The following is a 22,650-nucleotide window of genomic DNA, read 5'->3' on the forward strand; positions in this document are numbered from 1 at the left end:
TTCCATCCCTCTGGGTCACCCCAGTGCACCAGCCCCAAGCATCTAGTATCGTGCATCGAACCTGGACTGGCAACTCATTTCATACATGATATTTTACATGTTTCAATGCCATTCTCCCAAATCTTCCCACCCTCGCCCTCTCTCACAGAGTCCATAAGACTGTTCTATACATCAGTGTCTCCTTTGCTGTCTCGTATACAGGGTTATTGTTACCATCTTTCTAAGTTCCATATATATGCGTTAGTATACTGTATTGGTGTTTTTCTTTCTGGCTTACTTCACTCTGTATAATAGGCTCCAGTTTCATCCACCTCATTAGAACTGATTCAAATGTATTCTTTTTAATGGCTGAGTAATACTCCATTGTGTATATGTACCACAGCTTTCTTATCCATTCATCTGCTGATGGACATCTAGGTTGCTTCCATGTCCTGGCTATTATAAACAGTGCTGTGATGTAGAGAAGACTCTTGAGAATCTCTTGGACAGCAAGGAGATCCAACCAGTCCATCCTAAAGGAAATCAGTCCTGAATCTTCATTAAAAGGACTGATGTTGAGGCTGAAGCTCCAATTCTTTGGCCACCTCATGTGAAAAACTGAGTCATTGGAAAAGCTCCTGATCCTAGGAAAGATTGAAGGCAGGAGGAGAAAGGGAGACAGAGGATGAGAGGGTTGGATGATATCACTGACTAGATGGACATGAGTTTGAGTAAGCTCCGGGAATTGGTGATGGACAGGAAAGCCTGGTGTGCTGCAGTCCATGGGATCACAAAGAGTTGGACACTGAGTGACTGAACTGAACTGAACTGAAATATGTGCAACTATTTGTATGTTACATATACTTCAATACAGACTTCCCTGGTGGCTCAGATGGTAAAGAATCTGCTTACAGTATAGGAGTCCCGGGTTCAATCTCTGGATCAGGAAGATCCCCTGGAAAAGGAAATGGCAACCCACTCTAGTATTCTTGACTGGAGAATTCCATGGACAGAGGAGCCCGGTGGGCTACAGCCATGGAGTTGCAAAGATGTGGACACGACTGAGTGAGTTTCACTTCACTATAACTCAATAAATTTGAAAAAAAAAAATTGTGACATCCTGGAAAACTTTATGCATTTATATCATCAATGTCTTAACAGTGGGGACCTTGGGATGGTAAAAACCCTATGCTTTGAGTTGGGAGTCTTTTCTACAACATTCTTGAATAACCCTGTCCCTGATCTCTTTGGTTCTAACTCCATAGATGATGGGGTTGAACATGGGAGGTACCAGGAGACAGAGAATAGCAAACATGACATGTACTATTCAGGGCACATGATGTCCAAAGTGGTGGGTGAGGTAAGTAAAGAGGGCTGGGATATAAAGAGCCAAGATGACACAGATATGGGAGGCACATGTGCCAAAAGCCTTGAGCTGGGCTTCACCTGAGGGTAACCCCAGAGCAGTTCTCAAAATTATTACATAGGATACACTGATGACGATAATATCAAAGCCAACTACAGAGAAGGCCACAAAAAGTCCATATGCAAGATTTACTCTAGTGTCAGCACACACCAACTTCAGCACAGCCATGTGCTCACAGTATGACTGGGGGATTATCCGACTGGGGCAGAAGGGCATCCTGGACACCATGAAGCAGAAAGGACTCACCCATAGCAGCCCTCTCATCATCACACCTGCTCCCAGTTTACCCACGACAGATGGGGTCAGGATACTAGAGTGATGCAGTGGGAAGCAGATAGCCACATAACGGTCCAAGGCCATAGCCATGAGCAATCCAGACTCCACTGGAGAAAAGGCATGGATGAAGAACAACTGGATGAGGCAGGCATGGTATTAAATCTTATGATCGTGAAACCAGAATATGGCCAGCATTTTAGGTTGTGCGGAAGTGGAGAGGACCAGGTCAGTGATAGCCAGCATGGACAGAAAGAGGTACATAGGCTCATGCAAGGTGGGATCAGTTTGGATTACATGAAGGAGAGTGATATTGCCGACTAGAGCCACAACATACATGGCACAGAATGGAAAGGCAACCCCAAACTGGGAATTCTCCAATCCTGGGATCTCAAGCAGAATGAAGGACACAGGATGAGAAGAGCTATTCTGTGAAGTCAACATCATAGGATGGTTAATGTTTCTCCATTGGAAAGGTGATCTAGTCTCTGCAGGTGATAGCATTAAAGTAAATTATTATTATTATTTATAATCCTTTGGATGGAAGAACTGGGCTTAATGGTAAGCTACAATGTATTCAGCTATTTTAATAAATAAAATTTTGCAATATAATACATTGCTAACCTTCATTTTAATTCATATTTATGTCCTTGAAAATAGGGTCAGAACATGCTAGTTCCAAGTACAATATTTTTTAAATTTTGAATGTAGAATCTGCTGAAGGAAAACTATCTTGGAAAATAATGTCATAGTAATTCTTTCCCTCTGTTCGATTTATAACCAACAACCAATTCACTTAACCTTCCTTATAGATCCCTCCATCACACTTGGGAAGCCCTGCCTCAGGGAAGCAGTTGATTCACTACACCACACCAATGAACCCATTCCTGGGGACCCAGGCTCTGTGGATGTGGGGGGCAGTGATCTGTCCTTGCTCTTCCCCCTGAAAAAGGGCTCCTGCTTCTTCAAGGGGGACAAGTATGCAGGCGACGACTATGCAGAGGACCCCACCATCTCCCTGCTGTTAGGTTCTAGACTCCCAAAGCTAAGGACCCCAGCATCTCCTTAGGCCCCAGGAGGGAGGTTGGCCTGTACTTTCCCTCTGACGTCTCCCAGGACAGGGCTGGTCTCTGGGAGATGCAGCAAGCACACTAGCCAAGGGCACCAGGCTGGTTAGAGGTTGAGTCAGGCCTCGACCCTCTGTGCCCTGTCTTTCTCTGGACTTCACAGAGTCAGTGTATTTGTATTTTACATGAGAATCTCCTTTTCTTCTTCTGCAGAAATAGTCAGATATACACACAGGCAGACATCCAGATGAGACAGGCAGAGTTCTATAGGAAAACCAGGCTCCATGCCGTGGCCTCCTACATCAGAATTCAACGAACAGCAACAATACAACACTTGGGCCACTTTTCAGGATGGGAAGTCAGTTTGGAAAACTCTTTGGCTTAAAGCCCCTAAGCAGTTTATTTAGTGACACTGAGTTAGTTTTGACTCTAAAACAATTACTATGAGGATTTGACTCAAAGGTATCTGATTGACCAATTGTGTACCGATTGTGTAAGGAATTTAGTGTATGGCTCTTCCTAGTTGTAGAATCATCAAACTTTTTCTGTAAAAGGTCAGATCATCAATATTGTAGGCTTTGTGGGCCATACAATCTCTGTTACAACTAATCAGCTTAGCTGAGTAGCATGAAAGCAGCCATAGTTGATATATAACCTGTGAGGGTGACTGTGCTCCAACAAAACTTTATGCACAAAACCATGATGCAAAGTGGAGCTGGTGCAGGCTGTAGTTTTCCAATTCCTGTCCTAAGTGTTAAATTTCATGAAGTTATCCCTGAGTCGTGCTCTATTCCTAGAACCTGTGCTTTGTGACGAAAAGGACTTTAATCAATGCTGACTGAAGAAACAAACAAATAAAGGTCATTATTCAGTAGCAATGGAGTCATTAACCGATCAACCATTTCTTAAAATGTCCTGACAGAACACCCCTTTTGAACACCATGAGCATAAGACAGTTATGTCCATTTCTCATACTGTGGTTGCTCTGCTGGCCAGGGGAGGACTTTGTGAACATCATTCTCTACTAATATTTGCTAGCATTATATGGGGGTAATCTTACTGTTTCATCCCACATGTGAACACTACCTAACTCAGAGTAAGTGACACAAAACCTCACCTGGTTCTTACCCACCACACTCACACTATTTACTCTCAGTTGACCTATCCTTTGTTTGAAAGAATTAGCTCTTACCTCCTTCATAACAGAAGTATATAGACAAGAAGAGTATCTTTTCAAACTCCCTTTAACGAATCAACTCTGGCTATGGACAAATGTTTCATTCCAGATCCAGTTAAAAAAAAGAAAAGAAAAGATTTCTGGAAGATCTAAAATAATTATGATCTTCTCCAGATTTTTAATATTATTAAAGAAGTGGGGCTCAGACCTTATCTTTCTCTAACTTGAAAACTTTACCATCCTTCATAGATAATAGCTATTGTTGTTTAGTTGCTAAGTCATGTACAACTTTTTTGGGACCCCATAGAATGTAACCTGCCAGGCTCCTCTGTCCATGGGATTTTCCAGGCAAGAATACTGGAATGGGTTACTATATCCTTCTCCAGGAGATCTTACTGACTCAGGTATCAAACTCATATTTCTTGCACTGGCAGGTGGATTCTTTACCACTGAGCCAAAAGCAAAGCTCAGGTAATAGCTATGGTCTATCTGAGTGTTCAGTTGTGTCCAACTCTTTCTGATTATATGGACTATAGCCCACAGGTTCCTCTGTCTATGGAATTTTCCAGACAAGAATGCTGGAGTAGGGTGCCATTTCCTCCTCCAAGGAATCTTCCTGACACAGGGATTGAACCCACGTCTCTTGCATTGGCAGGCAGATTCTTTACCACTGAGCCACCTGGAAAGCCTGGTAATTGTTATAGGTTTGCTCAAAACAAACACTCTTATCTATGATAGAGTGACAATAGAGAGACTTAGAAGGATGTTCTGCTTGTGAGCAGGAACCTCTTGGTCACATAAGGAGACAGAACAACTTAAATATGGGTGATGTTGAGAAGAGCAAGATTTTTCTTCAGAAGTGTGCCCAGTGCCATACTGAGAAGGGAGGCAAGCATAAGACTAGGCCAAATCTCCATGATCTGCTTGGGTGAAAGACAATTCAGCCTGTTGCATTATCTTACACAGATGCCAACAAGAACAAAGGCATCACCTGGGGAGAGATGCTGATGCAGTACTTGGTGAATTCCAAGAAATACATCCCTGGAACAAAAATGATCTCTGCTGGCATTACAAAGGGAGAAAGGGAAAACTTGATAGCTTATCTGAAAAAAAAAGATACTAATCAGTAAATCAGACAGGCTTGTGGCTGAATGAATATGATCAGATTTTCAAATTTTGATAGTAATTCTGGCTCAGCAAGTATTATCACTGTTTCCCCCTTCTAAAGAGATGATTGAACTTGATTGAAGAATGCTAAGCTTTTCAGGGAACTGGTGAATGCTATCTCAAACCCTATGGGAGACTGACTTTGACTTTATATTCAGATTTCTATAATTGGTTATATTAATATAAATATTGGGAAGATCCCTTCACTGTCTCATAGAACAGAGTAAGCTTCACCTGATTTCAAGTTGTGCTCATTAGCCTGTCAAGGCAAAGGCTGAAGATACACTGACAATGTTCACTTTATCTTTTTGTTTTTTTTTTTTAAATTATGCCAATTTAAGGGCTTTCTGGGTGGCTCAGTTGGAGAAGGCAATGGCACCCCACTCTAGTCCTCTTGCCTGGAAAATCCCATGCACAGAGGAGCCTGGTAGGCTGCAGTCCATGGGGTCAGGAAGAGTCAGACACAACTGAGCAACTTCACTTTCATGTATTGGAGAAGGAAATGGCAACCCACTCCAGTGTTCTTGCCTGGAGAATCCCAGGGATGGTGGAGCCAGGTGGGCTGCCGCCTATGGGGTCTCGCAGAGTCAGACACGACTGAAGTGACTTAGCAGCAGCAGCAGCAAGTGGCTCAGTGGTAAAGAATCCTCTGACAATGCAGGAGATGCAGGAGACATGGGGTTCAATCCCTAGGTTGGGAAAATACTCTGGAATAGGAAATGGCAACCCACTCCAGTATTTTGCCTGAGAAATCCCATAGATAGAGGAGACAGGTGGGCTGCAGTCCATAGGGTCTCAAAGAGTCCAACATGCCTAAGCAACAGAGTGCACACACATGCCAATTTAATTAAAATTTTCTATGTAAAAATTTCCTTTTACTTAATGAAAGACATTTTAGTGTGGTTTACGTTTAGCATCAAATAAAGAGCATTTAACACTACTGACATTTTATAGATGATCTTTAAGATCAGAAGCTTTTAAATTCACTGAGACAAAATATGTTACAAACTTTGCTTGTGAATTCTTTATAAGGTCTAATCTGACTGTTATAACTCGGGATTATCTTTCAAACAAGGACACTGTTCAGTAACACAACTATTGAACTACTGTATACATGTGATTGATAAAGGTGCTTTTAACTACTCATTAGAAGGGTTCAACTAGAAGAGATATATAATTACCCAAAATCTGTAAATTATCTAATCAAAGCTTAGGTTTAAAAACAAAATCACAGATCACTAAAAAATAAAGAAAATTTAGAAATACATACACATTATCTGGGCACTTAGGTTTTGTTTTATTCCCATCTGCCTTGCCTGACCTTCCCAAACAGTCATATATTCTCTTTGAGCTAGAGGCTCCCTCCTTCCCTTCTGTTTACCGCTTGTGTGTCACCCTCCACTTGTATGGACACAGTCACTGACACTGAAGGTCACCTGGAGAAGAATGCTTGGGCCATCGCACTCTCACACTGGGCACTGGCGAAGATGCTGACTAAAGATGCAATTTATCAAAGTGAGTATTAATTGCTTTGATTAATTGTAGAAGGCGTTGCTATTTTTTGTAGATATAACGCTATACGCTTTTACACTTTATTATTTCTCTCACACACAGTTTGCATCTCTATTTACAATAAGAAAAATAGAGCTCAGGGTAGTTACATGATTTATCAAAGACTACACAATAATTCCGTGCCAAATGCATAACTCACAACCAATGATCTTGGTGGTCCTCACCACTGCCTTTGTAGGTAGTGATTGATTGGAGCAACCACTCTGGTGGCATACAGCAGAGGTTGTTGGCCTGTCATGAAAAAAGTCAGATACAAAGGACACCTGTGAAAGTGTATGTGCTGTGCAGTGCTTAGTCGCTAAGTCATGTCCGACTCTTTGCAACCCCATGGACTGTAGCCTGCCAGGCTCCTCTGTCCTTGGAGATTCTCCAGGCAAGAATACTGGAGTGGGTTGCCATGCCCTCCTCCAGGGGATCTTCCCAACCCAAGGCTCGAACCCAGGTCTTCTGCATTGCAGGCAGATTCTTTACCATCTGAGCCACCAGGTGAAATTTTACACAGTTGTCTACAATTCTGAATTACAGAAAGATCTGTATTTGAAACCAGAAATCCTCCTATATCATTGGACTGGTTGCCTTTAGAACAGGTTTATGATCGATTGTCTGGCATCTCTAGGTATAAGCTGCATTCTCTAGGATGGCATCTTTACTGACTTCTGCCCATGAGCCTTAACAGATAACTCACCTGTTGCACAAACTCGTTTAGGGATGGTGACTCTCTTCTCAGCCAAGGTTCAGCTACTCATATACTATAGCCACTTTGAAAAGCCAGTTTTTATCCTCTGATTCATCTATTTCCCAGACTCTCCAATGACCTTTTCACAGATCAAATTTCCCTCATATGCGATGCCTCTCAGCTTCCTCATGTGATTCTATTGGCCCTGACTTCTCACTGTCAGATTTTGTTTCTTGGGTGAACACTGTAGGAACAGAACCGACTTGTGACCCAAGTCTGAGGTGACAAATGGGAGCCCTTGAGAAGCACTTCTCTTTCCTCTCTGCACTTTCTACTCTGTTCCTAATGACCCTGATACTTTCACTATCTTTAACTTGGAAAAGTATCAGTTTAATCTATGTTGTTCAAACCTGAATGCATAGACTAAAATGAGTGGAGAACTTGCTAAGGAATAGCTTCAGAAAAATTTACACTCTGCTTTCCTACATTGGGGTATTTAAACTAAGACCAAGGACAATAAAGCTGGAGCAGTATGGGGTTCAGATCCAATCTCCTTCTTGGAGGGGCTGTGTTTGGAGTAAGTCTTCCTACTTTTCTAGAGTCTCCCTGGAGGACACAGAACAAGCAGCAAGTCTTCTTCCCATATCAGGCTGGAGATTAACAGTCATGGTCTGTGGATCTGGAGCCCCCAGTGAGTTCAGCCATTCTGCACAGTGCACACCATGCCTCTAGCTCCTTTCAGCCTCTGTGAGTCCTGCTGCTCCCTGGGATGGACAGAGATGAATGGGGCTCTGGGCACTGAGATCCGCTTTGGTACTCATCAAATCCACTGTGACCAGAGTAGTTCTAAATGGCTTCTGGAAATCAGCTTTTAACAGAGACCCCCTGCTAGGGCCTATTTAAAAACCTAGGAAAGTCTAGCCTTTTCCTTCCCCCAGACACTAATTCTCTGAACCCATCCTGGGTCCCACTGCCTCTTACCCACACTGGCTTCCTCTGAGACTGGAGACTAAAGCTGGAAACATTAACCCCTAATTCTCCTTTCTTCCATGTATACACAAATCCAAAGACATGGGATTTGAACGCACATAAAAGAATGTGTGTTGAGATTACATGAGTGTAAATTTATCCGTATTACTGTAATTTATTGTTAGTCAGATTATGTATGGGCTTCCCAGGTGGCATAGTGGTAAAGAATCTGCCTGGCATTGCAGAAGACACAAGAGACATGGGTTCAATCCCTGGGTTGAGTAGATCCCCTGGAGTAGGAAATGGCAACCCACTCCAGTATTTTTTCCTGGAAAATTCCATGTACAGAGGAGACTGGAGGGCCACAGTCCATGGGGTCACAAAGAGTCAGACATGACTGAGGACATGTGCAGGCAGAGTATATATATTTAGACCTGAAGGGATATTTTGTGCAATGTGAAAGTATGCTTATTCATTTTGTATGTTGATGTGTGTATCTGAGAGAGAGAAATAAATACACGTGTAAAGGAGTGGACTTGCTTACTAATTTATGTGTGTATAATCTTGTATGCAACTATGAATAATCATTTGGAGGAAGTATCCATGTTTAGTGTGATAGTAGGGCTCTGTGAAGTCAAGGTAACTGACACCTGCAGATAAAAAATGTCCCCTGTCATATCAGTAAGCAAAAAATGCAGCCTGACATTAAGCCATGACGCCATCAGCCAGTGCAGTCCCCTATTCTCTCCATGTGCCGTGAGGAGAATTCAAGAGAGAGAAAAACCAAATATTGGTCCTAGATAGTTAAGATACATTGTCAAAGTAATCAATTTAATGATTCCAGACTCTTGGAAAGGCACTAAAATCATTAACTTGAGATGTCTCATTTTTGTATGCTTAGCAATAATCTTTTGATGCTCAAGTACATGTTTGTTTTTCCTTCAGCAAAAGTCCTATATATCCTGTCTCCTCTCTTATCTCTTTGGAACAGTTTTTCAGAGCTGAGAGGCAATATCCAAGCTACAGTACTCATTAGTACCTTCCATGACCCTGTGGAGCTCCTGGGCATAAAAAACTTTCTGTGACCAGAAAGGTTTGGGAACTACAGATCCAAGCTGCCTACCCTGGCCAGGCCTAATAGTAACCACCTGCATGAGTCATCTCACAACAGGAGGTCTTGGTAAAGAACTCGGAACTAACAATCTGCCACCTACCAAAAGAACTTGAGAAAAGTCAAAAGAAGAGATGAGACACCAGTCGATATGTCATAGCATCCTCCCAGAATCCTTTTCCCTGGAATCCATCTTGGCTGAGCAGTGAATGCTCTACCAGGAAGGGGCATGGTGGGGCTCTGCCCCTGAGTCAGAATGATTTGCCAGGGATAAGCCAGAAACTAACTCTATTACCATAAAACCTGAGTGTGCAAGCCATGTGACAGAGCAGTTCTTCTGGGTTCATTATGCTGCTGCTCTCCACCCAGGCACCAGTTCCCAGTGAAGTCTTTTGCTTTGTCAGCACATTTGTCTCCTTAGATAATTCATTTCTGTTAGATAAGAGCCCACTCTTGGGCCCTGGAAAGGGTTCCTCCTTCCTGCACCATCACATCTTGGTTACAGGAAATAGGCTTCATTCAGCCTCCTTGACCTTGTCTGAGTTCTAGTGAACAGGTATACATACATACATATATATGTAACAATATGTTTGAGCTGTTTTGCAGATACTGAAACTCCTACCAGGTTGGAGAAATTAATGGTATGCTGCTCACAAACACAGAGACGCCAGACCTGTTGGAACCTGAAGCATGGTGATTCTGACTCCCACTTACCACATCACCAACCAATCAGAAGAACGTCCACAAGCTGATCATGACCTATTTGAACCATTACTATAATCATTACTCACTAACCTCTCCAAATTTGGACACACAGTTTTAAGGACATTACCCAACTATGACCCTGTTTGCCTGGCAGAGCAATAAAGCTATTCTTTTCTATTTCACCCCAAACTCTGTCTCAAAATTAATTTGATATTTCGGTACAGAGGCTGGATTTGGCTTCATCAGTAAGAACTTGAATTCAGATAGCAAGTTTCTAAGCTTTAGTACCTCAGAATGTGACCTCATTTTGGAAATAAGACCATTGCAAATGTCATTAGCTAAGATGAGGTCATGCTGAAGTAAAGTGGGTTCCTAATCCAATATGACTAGTGTTCTTATTAAAAAAAAAAAGAAAATTTGGACACTGAGACATACACACAAAGAGAATGTCATATAGACATGAAAACAAAGATCAAGATAATACGTTTACACACCAAGGTTTCCAGCAAACCAACAGACGCTAGGAGAGAGGCAAGGGACAGTTTCTCCTACACAGCCAACAGAAGGAATCAGCCCTCTGATACCTTAATCAGGGACTTCTAAGTTCTGAAACTTCCAACATGACCAATTTCTGGGTTCAAGCGACTCAGTTTGTGGTACTTTGTAATGGTAACCCTAGAAAACTCACACAAAAATAAATGCATTTTTATCCATTATTCTAAGTCATCATCTACAAATAATTCATTTAACACAAGCCAGTGGTTTTCTAAATAGAATTCTAAGGAAAAATTTTTTCCTAAATAATACCCTACAGAACATATTTGCTTAGAGTTCCACATATCCTAGGAGTGATCTTATATTTATATAAAAATAGATCAGTACATTGTGAAGGAAAATCATGAGGTCAGTAATAGCCCCAAACATAATTAATTGACTTTAATCAGAGAAATCAATGAACTTCAGTGACATATACCTTTATGTGGATAGAACAACTGAATGGATATCTGTATGAAAACTAAAATGAACCTTAATTCTTACCACAGTGTAAAACATCTTTATTTGCAATATAATATAAACCTAAATTTGAAAGCTGAAACTATTAAGATTCTAAAAAAAAAATTATATAGGATAAAATTGTCATGAACTTGAGGAAAGGAAAAATTTCTCAGCATACAAGTGGATTCCAAAACAAACAAACAAAAAAAAACTTCATCAAAATAAAAACCAATTTACTTACTGAAAAAGATAAAAGTAAAAAGGAAATCCACAGATGAAGAAAATATTCACAATGCATATATCTGAGAAAGAAAATGCTGCAATCAATAGAGAAAAAAAAAAAAAACAGCTCATTAAAATGAACCTCTAATGGTATGAATGAATATGTGCTCAAATTATTATTCATTAGGAAGATGAAAATTCAAACTAGAAAGAATTGCCAGTACAAAGTCATTAGAATAACTAAAATGAAATACATTGACATCACTAAGTGTTGGCAAAATTGTGGGGCACTTGGGGGCACTCAGGTACTGAGTACAGCCCCATCAGGAAATGTTTTTAACTATATCTAACTATGTTTTACATCTTTTTGACCCAGAAGTTCCACTTCAAGTTGTATTCCCCACATAACTAGTTTATATTTACATCACAAATGTCAGAGAATCAGAACATTGTAAATCAACCATACTTCAATTTAGAAAATGTTAAGAGTATGTTTAGAGTAGCTGTATATAGAACAGCTAAAATGTGGAAACCTAAATATCTGTCAATTGAAGACTAAACAAATTTTGCAAAATACTAAACATTTTGCAACATACTCAGCAATGAAGAACAAAAAGAACTGAAAAAGCATTTAGGAAATATTACAGTGGAATTTCAAAGTGTCAAGATAAAGAATGGAGCCTAATGCTTTAAAATAAGAGGAAAAGAATCACCTACCAAGAAAAATCAAAAAGTTTAATTTTATTCTACCTAGGCTTGGTAATGAATGGTGAAATTAATTTAGTAGTTTCTATATTCCAGGTTGCACTCTAGAGGTTTATAAACTATGCAGTCATGAATTCTCTATAAGACCGAATGACATAGGTATCAACATCCTCATTGCACAGGTAGAGAAGCTAAGACACAGACAGGTTAACATTTTACAGTGCGGACATACAGAACCAGAATTTTATCTCTATTTTTAGTTACTATATTAGGCTAAACCTTAAAAGTTCAAAGAAAATTATTTAAAGCCTAATAATTCTATATACAGTCAATCTATTAATGAAGTGCAAGAGGAAAAAAGAAAGAGATTTTAAACAGGCAAGAACACATAGAAAAGTTATCATTTATGCATCACATCTATATTTTTCTGAATAAAACTGGATTATGTACTTCAGCAAAATGAGGCATACATCCAATAGAGTTCAACAGCTGATAACCAAGTAAAAATTACTCAAGGGTGCCATGGAAAGTAATCTCAGGAAAGCAGCCCTCCAACATGCCTTTAAAAATGCAGAATGTATTTGCACAAAATGTATTTAAAAATGCAGAATGTCTTGCACAAAAAAGTACGGCCTCAGAACAGAAGTGTTGTCAGAAATTCTTGACTCAGGCCCCACTCCAGATCTACTGAATCAGAATTTCCATTTCAACAAGATCTTGAGGATGTTTGTATGATAATGAAATCTTAAAATTTAGTACCATTATGAATAATTAACAGAAAGTCACTAAGTGAGATGATACTGAAAGCTTGTCTTTATCCTGCAAGTGGGCAAAATGGAAGATAATTTGAATTCCAGAAAAAACAGAAAGCTATCCTAGAAATCTATGGCCTGATGCAAATTAAATAGAAATGTGACATAATTATGGTCAGTTGAATCATAGTCAAAGAAAAGAATTCACTTTATTTTGTTGAACGAGTGCCTTCTTTTACAGCAATGTGTTTAGTTAGTAACATGTCATTCTTTTTATTTTTTAGACATACCATGTATTCCAGATTCTTGTTGAATAGCATTATTTAATATTTCAATCAAAGTTGATTTGCTTAAAAGTCCAACAAATGAAACATAAATATATCATATTTTATATATTTACCAGACTGTATGTAAACTTGGACTGAAGCAAAGGAGAAAGGGTAACAATATTCCAATTGAGGTACATAGGAAAAACAAAGCATACTACTGAGCAATAATAGGAAATGAATCACTCATACACACAACAGTACGGATGAATCTGAAGAGCTTTGTATTGAGCAAGACATAAGATGCAAGTTTTAGTGAGAGAGAAAAATATCAAGAAAGAAATCAGATCAGAATTTGTGTGTTTAGGATGGATGGGAGAGTTTGACTGCAAAGAGGCAACAAAACTGAAACTGGTTACTATTCAGCAGGGCTCTAAAGAGCTCCAGTACTACTGGATCTTTACATCTCAATGTAGAAAAGAATTCAGTGAGAGTCAAAGTGATAGATAAGAAGTGATTTACTAGAATAAGACATTTGTGAAGTTTACAGCTGTGTGGGTGAGAAACGCCTTACCCTGAAACCTTCAGTTCAGTTTAGTTAAATCGCTCAGTCATGTACAACTCTTTGTGACTCCATGGACTGCAGCAGTCCAGGCTTTCCTGTCCATCACAAACTCCCGGAGCTTGCTCAAACTCATGTCCATTGAATAATGCCATCCAACCGTCTCATCCTCTGTCATCCTCTTCTTCTGCCTTCAGTTTTTCCCAGCATCAAGATCTTTTCCAATGAGTCAGTTCTTCACATCAGGTGGCCAAAGTATTGGAGCTTCAGCTCCAGCATCACTCTTTCCAATGAATATTCAGAATGGATTTCTTTTAGGATTGACAGGTTACATCTTCTTGCAGTCCAAGGGACTCTCAAGAGTCTTCTCCAAAACCACAGTTCAGAAGCACCAGTTCTTCGGTGCTCATTTTCTTTATACTCCAACTGTCACATCCATACATGACTACTTGTAAAACCATAGGTTTGACTAGACGGACATAGCATTACTTGTTGGCAAAGTAATGTCTCTGCTTTTTAACAGTAATGTCTCATGCTTTTTAATGTGCTGTCTAGGTTGGTCATAGCGTTTCATCCAAGGAGCAAGTGTCTTTTAATTTCATGACTGCAGTCTCCATCTGCAGTGATTCTGGAGTCCAAGAAAATAAAGTTTGTCACTGTTTCAATTGCTTCCCCCTCTATTGGCCATGATGTGATGGGATCAGATGCCATGATCTTAACTTTTTGAATGTTGAGTTTTAAGTCAACTTGTTCACTTTTCTCTTTCTCTTTTATCAAGAGGCTCTTTAGTTCTTCTTTGCTTTCTGCCATAAGAGTGGCAGGGTCACAATATATAACCTTGAAGTACTTCTTTCCCGATTTGGAACCAATCTGTTTTTCCATATCTGGTACTAACTGTTGCTTCTCGACCTGCATACAGATTTCTCAGGAGGCAGGTAAGGTGGTCTAGTATTCCCATATCTTTGAGAATTTTCCACATTTTGTTGTAATCCACATGGTCAAAGGCTTTAGTCTAGTCAATAAAGCAGAAGTAGATGCTTTTCTGGAACTTTCTTGTTTTTTCAAAGATGCAACAGATGTTAGCACTTTGATTTCTGGTTCCTCTGCCTTTTCCAAATCCAGCTTGAACATGTGGAAATTCACTGTTCAGAAACTTGGCTTGGAGATTTTGAGCATTACTTTGCTAGCTGTGAGATGAGTGCAATTGTGCGATAGTTTGAACATTCTTCAGCATTGCCTTTCTTAGGGACTGGAATGAAAACTGACCTTTTCCTGTCCTGTGGCTATTGCTGAGTATCTGAATTTGCTGGCATATTGAGTGCAGCACTTTCACAGCATCATCTCTTAGGACTTGATATAGTTCAACTGGAATTCCATCACCTCCACGAGCTTTGTTTGTAGTGATGCTTCCTAATGCCCACTTGACTTCGCATTCCAGGATGTCTGGCTCTAGGTGAGTGATCACACCATCATGATTATCTGGGCCATGAAGAATTTTTTATATAGTTCTTCCTTGTATTCTTGCCACTTCTTCTTAATATCTTCTGTTTCTGTTAGGTCCATACCATTTCTGTCCTTTATTGTGCTCATCTTTGCATGAAATGTTCCCTTGGTATCTCTAATTTTCTTGAAAAGATCTCTAATCTTTCCCATTCTGTTGTTTTCCTCTATTTCTTTGCACTGATCACTGAGAAAGGCTTTCTTATCTCTCCTTGCTATTCTTTGGAACTCTGCATTCAAATGGGTATATCTTTCCTTTTATCCTTTGCCTTTTGCTTCACTTCTTTTCTCAGCTATTTGTAAGACCCCCTCAGGCAACCATTTTGCCTTTTTGCATTTCTTTTTCTTGGGGATGGTCTTGAACACTGCTTCCTGTACAATATCACAAACTTCCATCCATAGATTTTCAGGCACTCTGTCTATCAGATCTTACGCCTTGAATTTCTCAATTCTACTGTATAATTGTAAGGGATTTGATTTAGGTCATACCTGAATGGTCTAGTGGTTTTCCCTACTTTCTTCAACTTAACTCTGAATTTGGTAATAAGCAATTCATGATCTGAGCCACAATCAGCTCCTGGTCTTGTTTTGGCTGACTGGATAGAGCCTTTCTATCTTTGGCTGCAAAGAATATAATCAATCTGATTTTGATAGTGACCATCTGGTGATGTCCATGTGTAGAGTCTTCTCTTGTGTTGTTGGAAGAGGATGTTTGCTATAACCAGTGCATTCTCTTGGTAAAACTCAAAAATCCATAACCCTGAAACTTACTGGCCTATAGTTTTATAATCAAAGAACAAGTGAGGAGGGGAGAACATCTTTGCCTTTCTTGAGTTGATGCCATGTTTCCATCATCAGTTCCTTCTCCAGGTTGAGCAGAGGAGTTTTCTTATATCTACATGGTCAAGTTAGGTCCACAAATTTTTGCTTTTTATGTGTGCAGAAAGCATGTCCTAACTTACTGAGCTCACTGGGCAGGATGTGGGCCTCATGTCACTGCTGTTTTACTGTTTTGGGGACAAGGCTCATGCTTCTGTCACATGGTTTGGTTGCTAAATAAGCCTGCATGGTTTTGTGGTTAAGTGAACCTGATTTCTTGAGTAATCATTAACTTACAGGGATCTCCCATATTTTTTTCTACTTACAATCCCCTAGTGGGATTAACTATTTAGTGACCTACTTTATCCCTTCAGTCTGTCCCTATTGAAACTCTTTTTGAAATGATGGAAAATTTCTATATCTTAATTGGGTGGGTAACCACACAGACATGTACATGTGTCAGAAATCATTAAACTATGTATTAAAACATTTGCATTTTATTGCCCCACTTATGCAGCCATAAAGCTAATTTTAAAATGAAATAGAGACACACATTCATTAACTGATTTACTGATAATGGAATCATGATTCCTTACAACTCTAAAATTTGGGAATTTTGACAAAGGTCCTTCAGAATACCCATTTATTTCTGGAGGTACTTTTAGGCTCCAATAGCTGCTTCTTCTGAGAAAGCAAACATACTCCTGATTTCTCTTAAAGCACCTTCATCTGACATTGGTTTTAGTAAATTAAGAGCCTGGATTTTAGAACCTTCTTCGTCACTGACTTTGACAAGAGAGTAGTGAGTGAGGACAAAAATACAAATGTGGTAAATGTGATAAATATGTTCATTACTTTGATTGTGGTGATGGCATCACTGGTATAAGCCTATGTCCAAATCCCTTATGTAAAAATCTATGCCTTAAATATGTGCAACTATTTGTATATTACATGTGGCTCAATAAAGTTAAAAATAAGAACACAATAAAGGACATGTAGTTTTCTAAGCTAGTTTAAAATTTTAATTTAAAAGGGAATTGAATATTAACAAATAATTAAATTTCTAGATACTTTCTTGCTACTATGAACCCTACAACATAGTTATGTTCAAAGAGATTCTTCTTCCTTCTTCTTTCCCAGAACTTCTTCATTTGAAATCCATTGTCATCGGGGAATCAGCAAATTTTGGTAAGAGAGACCAGCACTTAGTCTACCTAATTTTTATTGTTAGGAGTCTCAATAAGTTGTGATTTCTGGCAACAATGTTACACCTAGACTTTCAAACTTTCTGGATTTTATTCCAAAGTTCCTCATGTTCTCAGATTGTCCATTGCATTTATGTAGGCTTTGGCACTAAATGAACTTCTGTACACTTTTGTTGTTATTTCAATTCTTTTTTTCCTCATACTGAAATTAAACTTCCTCAATCATTGATAATTTTAAAAAATATGTAAATATGCCAAAAAAAAAAAATCAAAATACCACAAATCTCACTGTTATTCTTAAATGTTATGTCATTTGTATGTATTTCCTGAATCCTTTTCTATACATATATATTACCTTTAAGAATTGGCATCAGCCGTATGAGTAGGTTTGATGTTAGGACTTTGACGTTATTGTCATCGGTGTATCCTATGTGATGATTTGGAGAGCTGTGCTGGGATTACCCTCCAGTGAAGCCCAGCTCAAGGCTTTTGGCACATGTGCCTTCCATATCTGTGTCATCTTGGCTTTTTACACCTCTGCTTTTTACTTTCCTTACCCACCACTTTGGACGTCATGTGCCCTGAGTAGTAAATGTCATGTTTGCTATTCTCTATCTCCTGGTACCTCCCATGCTCAACCCCATCATCTGTAGAGTTAGGACCAAACAGATCAGGGACAGGGTTATTCAAGGATGTTGTAGAAAATACTTCCAACTCAAAGCATAGGGTTTTAACCACCCCAAGGTCACAACTGTTAAGGCATTGATGATATAAATGCATATATTTTTCCACGATGTCACAAATTGTCACAAAGTCATGGCTGTGAACAGTTGGCTCAGAGGATTGACATCCTCATGAAGAGGGACAATTTTCAGGATACCCTGGATAAGAACTCTCAGAAAGAAGTTGATTGATAATGGCCACAAGGTTAGCCTATGTTCATCATCTGAAGAAAAAGTAAAAAAAAAATGTTCAGTTATCAAATTAGTGAACATCTAAAAAGAATATCATCTTCACAGACCCTGAGGTGAAAATTCCTTTTACATGGCTGGTAGAAGTATAAATTAGTATACCTTGTTACAAAGGAGTTTAAAATTTCCCTGCAAACTGTTTAAAAGTCCTGTATTGTCCTCAACTTTGGAATTTACTTATAGAGTTTTAGAAAATGTTGTACAACGATGTGGAGGTGGCTCAGATGGTTAAGAATCTGCCTTCAATGCAGGAGATCTGGGTTGTATTCCCGAGTCAGAAAGATCCCCTGAAGAAGGGAATGGCTACCCACTTGAGCATTCTTGCCTGGAAAATTCCATGGACAGAGGAGTCTAGTGAGCTACAGTCCATGGTGTCGGAAAGAGTCGGACACGACTGAGCAACTAACAGTTTCACAAAACATTTTTTCCTTCTGTAGAAATATTCAGATATATGGACAGACAGATATCCAATGAGACAGGCAGAGGTCTATAAATAATAGGCTCTATCTTGTAGCCCCCTGCTTTTGAATTAAAACAACACAACACTTGGGCCAATTTTCAGGGGAGGAAGACAGGCTTAAAGCCCCATAGCAGTGTACTTACAGATACTGAGTTAGTTTTGACCCTATGACAATTACCATGAGAAGTTGGGCTGGAAGATAGCTGACTGACCAATCGTGCATTTGTAATGCATTTAGGGTGTGACTCTTCTTACTTGGAGGATCAGTAAATTTTTTTCTGAAAAAATCATAAACATTTTAGGCTTTGTCAGCCATATAATCTCTGTTGCAACTTCAGCTTAGTCATTATGGCATAAAAGCAGACATAGTCAATATATAAATACGTGCATATGGCTGTGTTCCAATAAAAGTTTATTTATAAAAATAGGCTACAAGATGGATTTGGTGCTAGATTTTCCTAGCACCTGGCATGGCACAGAATAAGTATTCAATAAACATTTGCTGAGGAAAGTAACAAATACAGGTCATTATTCAGTAGCTATGGAATCACTAAGCAATTAATTATACCTTAAAACGTTCTAACAGAAACGTTCACTTTGTCACCAGACTCATAAGACACTTACATCCTCTTCTGAAACTAGTGGTTGCCCTGCTGGCTATGGAAGGATTGTGTGTACCTCACACTGCCGGTATTCTGCAGGTTCATATACCTTGATCCCTCTGGTGACCACCATCTAAGAGTCAATGACACAAAAACTCATCTGGTTCTTATCTACCCAACACCTTTTCAGTATTTAATCTCACTTGACCTGAGTCTTTGCTTGAAAACATTGATTTTTACCTGCTTTATAGCAGAAACATATAGGCAAGAACAACATCTTTTCAACTTTCCTTTAAAACCTACGGACAAATGTGTCAGCCAGCCCGAAATGTTCCTCAAAAGGGTTTCTGCAAGATCTGAAATAAACCAAGCCTCTTTCTGATTTTCTCTATCCATTCATCTGCTGATGGACATCTAGGTTGCTTCCATGTCCTCTAGATTTGTAAGATTGTGAGAGAATTGGGGCTCACCTTATAGGTCTAACTCTATAATCTGGAAACTTTACCATCCCACCTAGGTAATAACTATAGGCTTACTCAAAACATATATTCCTATCTGGCTTATAGTGACATTCAGAAATACACACCCACTATCTAGGGTTTTATTTCCTTCTGCCTAGCCTGACCTTCACAAACAGTCGTATATTCTGTTTGAGCTACAGGCTCTCTCCCTCCTTTTTTCCTTCTGTATATCACTCTCCACTTGTGAGGATGTAGTCACTGAGCCTCAGATGCACCATAACTTGTACCATCTTCATCCCTGCCCTGAGCACTGATGGAGAGTCTGCTAAAGATATAATTTATCAGAGTGAACAATGATCTCTTTGATTGACTGTGGAAAGCATTGCTGTTTTTGTAGATATTACACCATACACTTTTACATTTTATTGTTTCTCTCACAAAACCTCTGCATCTGTATTTAAAATGAGAAAAACAGAGCTCAGAGCAGTTACATGATTTGCCCAAGACCACATAGTAAATTTGTGCCAAGTGCACAGTGCCACATCCAGCACTCTGGGTGGTCCACACCATTGCCTCTGCTAGGTAGTGATTGATTGGAACACCCACTCTGGTTGGTTACAGCAGAGACTGTTGCCCTGTAATCATGAAAAAGCCAGATAAAAAGGAGATCTGTAAAACTGTATACTGAATTACAGATAGATCTGCATTTGAAGCTGGCCCCTCCTAAGTCGCTGGGCTGGATGACTCTACAATAGGTTCCAGGCTGCTCTTCTGAAATCTCAGATTACGTACTGCTTTCTCTAGGAAGGCATCTTTATCAGCTTCTGCCCATGAGCCTTAATAGTGAACTCACCTGTTCCACAAACTCTTTTAGGGGTGGTGACTCTCTTCTCAAGCAGGGTTCAGCTACTCATTTACTGTAGTTGCTTTTAAAGGCCAGTTTCTCTCTGCTGATTCTATTTCCCAGATTCTCCACTGGCCCTTTCAAATACCAAAGTTCCCTCCTAAGAGATGTTTCTCAGCTTCCTCATTCCATTCCCTGGCTCTGATTTTCAGCTCTCAGATTTTATTTTTGGGTGGACAATGGAGGAGCAGAGCTGATCTGAGACACAAGTCTGAGTGGGAGGTGGGAGCCCTTGAGAGGCACCTCTCTTTCCTCCCTGCACTTTCTGCTGAGTTCCTAGGGAATCTGGTGCCTTCACACTCATTCACTAGGTGAAATTTCAGTTCAGTCCAAGTTGCTCAACCCTGAAGGGATAAAGACTAAAATGGGCTGAGATCTTGCTAAGCAATAGCTTCAGGGAAATTTAGACTCTGTTTAGGGTAGCTAAAACTAAAGCCCAGAACAATAGTGCTGGAGCAGGGTGGGGTTCAGATCCACTCTCCTTACTGGAGGCTTTGTGAATGGAGGCAGTCTTTCTCCTTTTCCAGAGTCTTCCTGGGAGACACAGGAAGAAGCAGAAAGCCTTCTTTCTGGCTCAGCAGTCATGTTCTCTGGACCTGGACCCAGCACTGAGTCAGGCTGTCCTGCATGGTGCACACCTTGCCGTCCAACTCTTTGAAGACCCTGTGAGCCCTACTGCTCCCTGGGATGGGCAGAGAAGACTGGGACACAGGGCACTGCTCACTGTGAGCTCTGCTTTATCTCTCACCAACTCTATCACGACCAGAAATAGCTCTAAATGGCTTCTGGAATTCAGTATTTAACATAAACCACTCACTAGAGCTCAGGTGGTAAAGAATCCGCATGCAATGCAGGAGACCTGGCTTTGATCCCTGGGTTGAGAAGATTCCCTGGAGAAGGGAAAGGCTACCTACTGCAGTATTCTGGCTTGGAGAATTCCATTGACTGTATAATCTATGGGGTTGCAAAGAGTTGGACCTGACTGAGCGACTTTCACTTCACTTCACTTCTACACACTGGAGCATCTTTGAAGACCTGTGAGAGTTGTTTTTGTCTTTATAATCATATATAATGACCTGCCTCAGGGAACTCTTCCCCTCTGCCTGACTGTTAAACCCTCAGGCAGGAAATAATGTTTAGAATTTTTAGTAGAGTATAATTCTCAACTACTTGAACCTCATGCTGGGTGGTTCAGTAGAACAGGAGTAAAGAAGTAGATTGATCTATTCTTCTCCAGCTGTAAGGAAATTGTAAACTCAACATATCCTTTTTGAAGAGCAATCTTAAGTCCTCTAAGGGTTCACAAACTCATTGTTCCCCAGGCCTCCTGGGAGCTCGGTTTGTTTTCAAAGACAGAGGTATAGCTTTAATCTGAGTATGGTGAATCCAAGGTTTTATCTCAGGCAATTTGACAGATGAGCTCATGGTGAATAACATGAGCTCTACCTTGCAGTCTACCTTGCAGTCAGTTGGTCCTCATCCCACTGTTCTCTCTACGTTTTAAGGAGGACTCCATCACTGGGTTAGAAAAAATGTAAGGCTACTTCAGTTGCATAGGCAGCTGGAAGCTTAGAAACTTAATATTGGATGAAAGGCTTTTACTCTAATGTGTGGACAACTGGCTCATAGCTAACCTTACATATGACAAATGTCTGCAAAATACCATCAGAACCCTGAACTATTTGGCTAATTGTGGATTAAAAGTTCCCTAGAAAAAAGCCCAGATATGCAAACAAGTCATCTATCTGGGCTTTGTCCTCTCCCAAGGACAGTGAGGGTATTTCACCTGACAGGAAGCAGGCAGTTCCAGGCTTGAGGGCACCAAGATCTGCAGACAACTGAGAAGGTATCAGGGGATGTCAGGGTTCTGTGGGATTTGGATCCCAAACTACAGGCTCATGTTAAAGCCCCTCTATGAGGCACTGAAAGGGCATGATCTTGAGCCCTTTACTCAAGATCAGAGGTTAGTATAATAGAGCAAAACTCATGAACAGAGGTTTTTATAATGTCCAAAGATTTAACATAATTAGCAACAGCTAGGTATTTCAGAGCATTTACAGATAGCCTGTCTGGTAGAACAATTGAAATGGCTTATCATACAAT

At 40.0% G+C, this 22,650-nt stretch overlaps 2 pseudogenes; one reads left to right on the forward strand and one right to left on the reverse strand.

Annotated features, from left to right (window-relative positions):
* Positions 1-1,165: 1,165 nt before the first annotated feature.
* LOC112579358 lies at positions 1,166-2,131 on the reverse strand (annotated as a pseudogene).
* Positions 2,132-4,743: 2,612 nt separating this feature from the next.
* LOC102410624 lies at positions 4,744-5,052 on the forward strand (annotated as a pseudogene).
* The last annotated feature ends 17,598 nt before the right edge of the window (positions 5,053-22,650 follow it).

Source organism: Bubalus bubalis, chromosome 16 (assembly GCF_019923935.1).
Source record: "Bubalus bubalis isolate 160015118507 breed Murrah chromosome 16, NDDB_SH_1, whole genome shotgun sequence".
Lineage (NCBI taxonomy): Eukaryota > Metazoa > Chordata > Mammalia > Artiodactyla > Bovidae > Bubalus > Bubalus bubalis.